Genomic DNA, 9,259 nt, shown 5'->3' on the forward strand with positions numbered 1-9,259 from the left:
GATGCCGGCGCTTGCTAACCGACAGCACTGGGGCAGAGCCAGGAGCGTGGTGCTGCTCCCGCGCGGGAGCCGGTGGCAGGAGGGGCACACAGCGACTCCCTCGCATGTCTTGCAAAGACAAGGGCATTCAAACACCGCCCCACTGTTCCAGCCAAGATGTGTAACCAGCGCAGGGAAACTCTGCAGATACCCGTGTGTCGGGATCACAGCCTGGTTGTATTTGTCGTCTTTTTCTTGCAGTAGAATTTAAATATCCCTTTCTGACAGTGGTGGGTGCCTGCCCATAAGCCACTAGTGTTGCTGTTTGCAAGTGTGCATTTGCCAGCAGATCTCTGTCTACAATGAAGTGCCAACGAGTAACCACCCTGACTGCAGATCGCTTCCACCCGTCCCTGCAGTGTGCCCCCCCAGAGGCAGGAACTTTCTCTGCATTGACTACTACCCCGATCGCTTTGTACTATGTATGTAACTGCCATCGCCATCAATTTTATATGTACAATAATTTCCCTTTTATATGTCAGGTAAATATTTGTAAGAGTTATACTCACACAAATGAGATTATTATAATGATTACTAATATATTTTTTCCATGTTTCATTGCCTGAATAAAAATTGTGTTTATCACTCTTGAAAGCTTTCTTGGTGTTTGTAAGGTCGGTGAAGGGATTTTGGAGAAGTTGGCTTTATCTTCCAGGAAGGGCCATATTCTGCCACGGTTTTATTAATGTGGTTGATAATGCAGTTGGTTTCAAATAAGCATGGTTATCATCTGTTCCTGAAATCTGTGTTCATAAACTATGAAATTCAGACCTGAGACAACTTTGACGCCCCGTTGACTCCTACCACGCTGCAAGGATGCACCCGGCAGATTCCGCTGAACCGTGGTGCAGCCCCTGGTGAGCTCAGCCAGGAGGAAGAGCCAAGGGCAGCGGGGAGACATTGGGCAGTGGGACTTGGCTTAGTCCCTGCACTGACCCTGATACTTTCATGGCCTTGGGTAAATCCCTCTGTAAGGATGGAGACCGCCGTGCCCAGCTGAGGGCTGGGGAGTAGGTGAGCGCAGGGACAGCTCTGCTGGGCTCCCAGCCCCATACGGGTTTTCAGTCGTTCTCTTGCACTTCTCTTTTGGGTGGGTTGGAAACTTTGGAGGCTTTTTCCCCAGCTTGGCTGCTGCAAACAGCAAGAAAGGGGTTATTCTCTGAATGGAGCAGATGGGCTTGGACGAGGTCTTTGAAAGCCGGCCAAGGTAATGTGTCTGGAGATGGAGAGGGTTCCCAAAGCAGGCACCAGCAGGATATGGAGCAGAGCCCAGCCTGGCAAACGTGGGCAGGTCTGGCCACCTCCACCAGCACCGGGCTGGTGCTCTGCCCCACTCCCATGCCCTGGACTGGCCCATGCCCTTGGGGAGCCATGTCCTGTCCTCCCCTGCTAAGATGGCATTAGCCAGGCACTGCAGTAAGTGTGTTATCCCCAGCCCAGTGATCCAATCACCCAAGCAGATTAGCTGTAAGACCTTAAGACAAAACAGAGGCTACGCGCCCCGTGCTGCACACTGCTGAAAATGTCCGCCCTGAAGACCCTCCTGGCCCTGGCCATCGTCACGTCCCTGGCTGGAGAAAGTAAGTGTCCTGTAGCTCAAGGCAGTGCTACGCAGGGTAAATTGCTGTAGCTGCTCTTCTGCTTGCTGGCTGCCCTGTCCCTGCCGCCTGCCCACAGGCTTGCATGCGCCCATTGTGCCCTTGCCAGATTCTGCTCCCATCCCTGTAGCAAAATGGCGTTTCAGGGGGACGGTGGCTTTCTCCTCCTAGGAGCACCCAGAGGAGCGCCCTGCCCCTCGCCCTCTCCTCTGCCGCTTGCACAAAGCACAGGCGTGTGGTGCCCAGCAGGGCCCACGAAGCCTCCTGGTCTCTATCTCTGATGGAGCCAAGGAGGTACCTGAGCCAAAGAAAAGCAGCTTCTCATGGCTAGAGTGGTGCTTCCCAGCTAAAACTTGGTTCCTCAAAGGCAAAATCACAAAAAGCCATCTTAAAAGGTGGGAAGGTGGTTGTGCTGCACAGAGCAATGCCATGGAGTGTGGTCAGGTCGGGACGGTTCAAGATCTTTGCACCAGGAGAAGATGAACCACAACTGTGTTTTTAGCTAAGGGTAAATGAAAGGTTGTACCATGCTGCAAAGACCCACAAAGGAGAAGCACGAGACAAGCAATCCCATTGTGGAAGTTGAGGACAGTGTGGGTTAATGGCAGGCGTTTACTGGCATTTGGCCCCATGAAATCCCAGTTTCCCCGAGACATCATTTTTCTCCTTTCCCATGAGGTGAAGGTGGGAGCTCTGGCCTCCTGCAAGACCCACCCTGCTGGCCAGGAGCTGGGCCCCGCTTGCCAAGAGAGGGCTCTGCTCAGCCAGCAAAGCAGATACAAATTTTACTCCCAACATCAGTGGTAATTTAACCATCACCATCAAAATCAAGTATTCGTAATTTCAGGGGGGATCGTCAGGTTTGGGTTTTTGGAGGGGGGGTGCTTTGTCTGCAGATATTTAAAACAGTGCTGTTATTTAAAGTCTCTTACTGTCATAAAATGATAATAACGCTTTCACATTTGCTCAGCTGGTTCCTAAACTGAGCTGGGACCTCTGGCAGCTGTGCATTTTCCTCTCCTAAAGAGTCAAACAGCTCTCATACCTATTATCAGCTCTGACGCACAGAGTGCCGGTGGAGGCGAGGGGCTGGTTATTATCTGACATGCCTGTGGCCTCCTTTGAGGACAATTTGGAGATGACTCGTCCTTCCTGACACACACGCCTGCCTGGCACTTTGCTGCCTGGCACTGCACTTCTTCCCCTGGGCAGTGCTTTTGGGGTGCGCTTTCTGTGCAAAATGTTGCATGGGGGAGCTGCTGTAGTTTAGAGACACACAAATGCACAAAACCTGCTTCTACAAGTCAGATGAATCCTCCCTTCTCCCCCAAAAATGCTCATTAAAATGAAATTTGGCACAAGGAGGAAAAGATCTAGGGTGGATTTTTTTAAATATTATTTCTACCTATTTTTACTGTAAGGGAAATTACAGGAATCTCAGTTGCAGGAAGTTTTTCCAGAGCAAGGACTCGGAAGAGATAGCCTGCCCAATTTAGCTCTAACCATTTTCCGTCATACTTGAAAGTTTTGCATGCATTTCATGGACAGGAGAGACCCCCACCCCAAAGTCTGCTGTGTGCCGTGGCCTTGCCAATTCCTGGCCGGCAGAGCTGCTCGGCTCTGACCAGTGCTAACCCTCGCCCATGACTCCCTGCCCTGTGCTGGGGGTCACCAGTGGCCATGGAGACCCACAGACTGCAAACGGCCCTCGGGACTCCAGGGCGGCGCAGCGCTGCCGCTCTCACTCCTCCTCCTCCTCCCCGTCTTCACCCAGGTAAAGCGCTGAAATGCCACAAATGCATTGCGTCCAACGAGAACGACTGCAACAAGCAGGGCTCCCACAGCTGCCCCCAGTACGCCGACGCCTGCTCCACGATCACTGCGCCAAGTAAGTCCCTTGGCTGGGGGGATTAGGGGTGCTGGGAGGGGACCGGAGGAGCTGGGGGGGGGGGCAGAGGTGCTGGCAGGGACCAGAGGGGCTGGGGGACCAGTGGGTGAGGAGAAGCAGAGGACCTGGTGGGACAGACCAGGAGCTGGCTTCCCCTTGTCCCCATGAAGCAGGGATGAGCCGCCTGTTTTTTTCCAAGTTTTTAGTCCTCAGAAACAGGCTTTTGGTCTGAGATAGCTCACAGTCTTTCCTGGCGTAAGGAAAGTCCTTCTTTGTGACATGCTGCTCCCATCCTCCAGAAATGCTTCACCACCCTCAGCACAACCGTGCGGCTGCAGGGCAGCAGCATGGCCAGCGAGACAGACAGAGGTGGTTCCCAAAACCAGCCTCCCCTCCCACCTCAGGTTTACTCCATAGCCTGGGCTATATGTATTTTCACACGTGGCTATAAATATGTGCTCACTATTTCACAGCGGGGCTGTGCAATGTGCTCCACGGTGACTTGGAGTGATATGACCATGGGGATATCCCTTGGCCACCGGACTGCTGCTCGGCTCTCCTGGCAGTCCCATGTGCAGGAGGGAGACCCTTTTATTCCACATCCGTAACACAATGTGCTGGGACACGGCTCTGCTTTCCCCCTTTCCTCCCCCAGCTTAGCAGGTGAGGAGTGAAGCCCCCAATGCCCAGGAGTGCCTGACCCCCGTGTGCCTTTCCTTGCAGACAGCGTCATTAAGTCTTGCTCCTACAAGTCCTTCTGCGACCAGGCGCGGCGCGGCGGCTCTGGTGGGGCCACCCTGCAATGCTGCTTCAGCGACGACTGCAACGGGTCTCTGCGGGGCTCCGGGAACAGTGGAGGGACCACGCTGCTGCACCTCCCCAGCCTGCTGGCCGCCACGCTGGTGGGGAAGCTGTTGCTGAGCTGGCTGTGAGGGTCCCGGGCGAGGGGCAGCCGGCCCAGCGTAGCTGCTTGCTGCAATAGGCTAGGGACGTACTCAGGTCGGTGGCCAGTGGGTTTGCTCTCTGCTTAAAGCACAGGAGAGGCCAAGCCACCATCAGTCAAATAAACGCTGCAGTTGAAAATTGCGTTTCCAGCCACTGCTTCTCATTTACGGGAAAACCATAACCTCTGGAGAATGGCCCAAACCAAACTGATTTGGCTTCCTGGTGCTCCCTATGGGAATGGGAGCTCATTTGAGCACAGCCACCCTGGGAAGCTTTGCCAGGCAGAGGTCAGGGGGGCCTGGGGCAGAGCCCCCCTCCCAGCACGCTGCCCCGACAGAGATGCTTTTGGGCTGCTTTGTGCTAACTTGAGATTCACAGCTGTGGGGAGCATTTCTTTCCTCCTGTGGCTGCAAAGATATGGGCCTGGACAGACTATAAATGTATTTGGTGTGAAATATTGGCCGAGCCTGTTCGGTGCAGCTCTTTGCGCTGCTCAGCGGGAGGAAACCATCCATCGGGACCGCCTCACCTCTGCAGCAAGTCCCAGACACGCTGCACGGCAGGGTGGGTTTGTCCCCAGACGAGCAGTGCTGCGTGTCTGCAGTCGCAGAGAGATCAAACTTTCGGTTGACTAATTTATCCCCTGGCTGTCACCACCACCTCCAGGAGATCTTGCTTTTCCTCTTTCCACCAGGCTTTCCCTTTGAACCCCTAATGATGGGGTGTGTCCCACAGGTGCCCATTGTTACTACCTGCTAAAGTGTGATTTTATGTAGAAGTCCTCCTGCAAGCCAGAGACCCCCCTGGGGCTGGTCTAAGGTAGGTACAGGGGCTTGACCCAGGAGATTCTGCAGTCTAAGGAGAAGAAAAGCAGTGCCTGGATGAGGTAAGGAGGAGATGAAATGTGTGGGGTGGCTGGGGAGGATGCAGGACACGGGAGACTCTGGCAGAGCTGCTGAGCTGCCCCGTGGGAAACTCAGCTGTATGTTGGCATAAGAACAAAGCGCCTGAGGACAGTGGACGGCACTCTGGTGGCACTGTGGGATCCAGGGCCAGGCAGCAGGCAATCAAAGTGCTTTCCCGGTTTGGGGCTGTCCTGTGCATGGGGGCTCCTCGGGGCAGCGAGGTCCTGGGTGAATACTGCCAGTCCTGTGGTTTGCAGAGGGGAGGGTTGACGTGGGGCTTGCTCTGTGGTCTGGGGTGGCTGGTGTTCACACAGCTTAAAGCTCTGCTAGAAAGACCCCCCCAAGGAGTGCTCGGTGCTGCTTTATTTTGTAAGGGAGAATGGTAAAAGCGAGTGAACAAGAATGAGGAGGAAAGAAAGGGGAATGATGAAGGGAGGAGAGAGAAGGATGGCTGGGAGTGTGGAGAGAAGAATGGGAATTTGACTGCAAGAAATGTAATGCATGGCAAGCCAGCAAACTGCTGACTGAAAGCCCAGCCGCTGCTCCTCCAGCAAAGCAATCTGCTGGGAGTTTCCCTTAGTCATAATGCAAGAAAAAAGGGAACAGGTACTGAAAGCGAAAAGACCAAGTTTGAACAGAAGAAAAGAAATAATTCAGCATGCTCAGATCCAGCTGTGGAACTCCCTGCTGCAGGATGCTACTGAAACAGAGACCTTGGTGAGTGCTGGAGGATAAGAGGGTCACAAGTCCTGGAGAACATGGAGGGTTGTGAGGGTTAACACCAACCAAGAGGGATGCTTGGCTGCTGCCACTAGAGGGGAGACATCCCAAAGCAGATTGTTCTATGTCTTCTGTGGGCCTTGCTCCTTCCCCTGGGTACACAAAGGATGTTTTCCTGTGGCGGACCCTGGATGCTGGTGGGACCTCCAAAGGCCTTGGGGCAGAGATGTGCCCTGCCCTGGGAATCCCCTCATGCCCCTACGTCTGCTAATGGGGTGTCTCTGCAAGTTCAAGGGGCTGCTCGCACCCCCAGGCAGGCTACAGCAGCAAAATATATTGAAAAATATAGGAGGAGAACTGAACGGCTCTCCGAATAAAGGAAGAGCAGCAGTGTGACTAGCTGCCATGTGACTGTGCCCATAGAAAACAGAGCTGCTTCAGATCCAGGCTCTGGTGCAAGTCACAAGGTCTGCAAGAGGTGCCCCAGTATAAAAATACTCTATGGAACAGTTTAGTCTTTGCAAAGCAGGCAGGGATGGGGAGGGAGGGAAAAAGACAGTGGTTGGCAGGGCAAGACTAGAGAGCTCCAGCTGGAAATGCTGGGAGGCAGGCAGTGCAGCAAGCAGTGGGAAGGAGAGGACATGCATGGGATGGATGAGGGTTGTGGGTGGGTGTGGGTGAGGCTGTGCTGAAATCCCGGCACTGAAGCTCTGCATCTTGCCTCTGCTGTTATACCTGTATCTCAGTGTGTGTGTGCTGCTCCCTGCGTGTGGTAACACTGAGCCTGTTCAGCACAGGTACAAACACAGGTTTAAGTGGGCAAGTGCTGCAGCAGGCTGGTGAGTATCCACCATCGAGACTTCCAGGGCTTGCCTGGACATGGCCCTGTCCTCACCCAATGGAGCAGCCAGCCCTGCTTTGAGGCAAGAAAGTTGCTTTTCCAACCTCCTTGTTTTCTCTTTGTTTGTTTGCTCTTTTTTTTTAATTCTAAGTATAACCCAGTTGCTGTGGCCTGCATTTCCATAACTGGTGGTTTTTCATGCTTCAGGTTTTGGTTCCCTTATGGCACCTTCAAAAGATCTACAGTGAGTGCTTGGCACTTTCAGACTCTGGCTCCATCAGTGTTTGAGGCTGGGCAAGGATGGGCTTTAGGGTCTGTGGCTGGCTGTGTGCATGGGGAGACAGGCAGTGCAAGGAATAACGCACCAGCTGCATTGAGGGATGATCCTTCCCTTAAAAGGTACATGAGGGGCAATGCCAAAATCCTGCTCTGTCATGCACAGCAAAATGAGCATCCAGGCTAGAGTCCCCCTGGGGGTATTGGCTTGCAATTATACACGGTCCTGTCGGGGCTCCCCAGGAGTATTGGCAGGAGGAGATGCAGAGGGAGGTCATTGCTTCTTTTCTCCTGATGTAATTATTAAATGACGCATTTTGGGCTGCAGCTTCTGGCAGGGCGTGTGGCTGGACTGTCCCCCAACAGGGAAACCGTGGAGGGATGGGAGCGGGGAGGGAAGCTGCTCCTCTGACACGTAGCCACGGTTGGCTGGCAACAGTGAGGGGAGCAGCCGTGACTGCGAAGCTGGACGGTGCATTTATTTAATGGTGCTGAATGCTGTGCTTTCAGTGAGGATAGATGGGTCAAACAGCCCTGTCAGGGTCCAACAGGAGATTTCTGGAAAAAAATAACCTCTTGTGCAAAATGCTGGGAAAGCACCACTTGCATGGTGTCTGTGAGAGCAAGGCTCCCTGTGCACCTTCAGCAGTGCTGGCAGCACCAGGATCGGTTTCACCCACTCTGGGAGAAAGTGCTTTGGGGCCAGATGCGGCTCCAGAGAGAAAGCAGGGACTTTCCAAGGGTGCAGATGCGGGGAGCCCATGCTGTCCTGGGTGGCATGGGGCGGGGGAATGGGGAGAGCGAGGGTTTCCTACTCCCCAAATCCACCCTGAGCTTTGGCAGCAGCTTTCCCAAGCGATGCTCCTGCAGGAACTGTGTCCCAAACTGGGCAGCTCATCTCTATTCAAGGCCACACTCCAGCACATGCTTAAAAGCCTGGTGAGAGCGGGCCCTCCATGGGCCCTCGCCTGCTGTGCTCCAGCGTGTTGTATCTGCAGTGGGCTGGAGGCTGCTCTCTGCTGTGACAGACTGTGGTTTCGGCTGCTCTTGGGGTGGTGACACGGGCCCGGAGCAGAGTCACACAGAAATGAACACACATGGTTTCAGTAACAGTGTTTGGGCAATCTTCTGCGACATGGAAGGGGGAAAAAAAAATTGTTCTAAAAATGACCCAGGCCATAGGAAATGCTCAGGGTTGAGGCAATGTGTTTACTTAACACACTTTTGTACAGCAAGTGCTGAACAGTGTGCAATTGCTCGGGGGGGGGAATCTTCAAATGCATAGCACTGGATCCTCAAGACTAGAGTCTTGCCTTAAAATGAAAAAAGGGAAGACCTCCTGATACACCAGCAGCAAGGGGCACGGAGCTGGAGGTTGGTGTTATTTGCATTGCCTGGAAAGGAGCAAAGCTGGTGACGGTCTCTAGATGTGGACTCTGCAGAGCTGATCCCCAAGGAGGGGTGGGAGCACCACTGAATTTCTGTGGCTAAATCGGTCTGAGCCAGGTAGGGACCTTTTGGGTGTGGGTGATGGGCTCAGCTGATTGACTAACAAACAACTGATTGATGCAAGCATGAGGTTTTCTGGGTGACAGGCAGCGCCTGCAAGCCCGGTACATGCGTGTTTGCCCTTGGCTTTAAAAAGAGGAGCAGCTTCCCTCCATGCACTGTGTGGGAGGTTCAGGAAGGTGGCAAGGACCCTGAGACTATCACAAAGGGGAAGAGTGACTCGCACTGCTTTCAATGGTCTGCCCACTCAAAACATATATTAATGCCAGGCTTTATTTTTGCAGCTTCCTCAGGTGAGGAGGAACCACAGGGCTGTATGAGTCCAGGTGCTGTAGCACATGAATAACTGCTTACAGATTTCACTGCTGGCTCACCAGAGACCTCACCAGCCGCAAGGCTGTCTGCAGTGTTTCGGGCAGCGGTGTGCCATGGTTTGGATACCCAACGTGTAACCGCTGTGTTACACGGCAGGGTTTACCCCTCCCACCCTGTGCGGGTGGAGTACCAACCCCACCGGGTGCTCGTTCTTTCCCAGCAG

The sequence above is a fragment of the Aptenodytes forsteri genome, unplaced genomic scaffold (assembly GCF_000699145.1).
Source record: "Aptenodytes forsteri isolate BGI_AS27 unplaced genomic scaffold, ASM69914v1 Scaffold298, whole genome shotgun sequence".
NCBI classification, from domain to species: Eukaryota; Metazoa; Chordata; class Aves; order Sphenisciformes; family Spheniscidae; genus Aptenodytes; species Aptenodytes forsteri.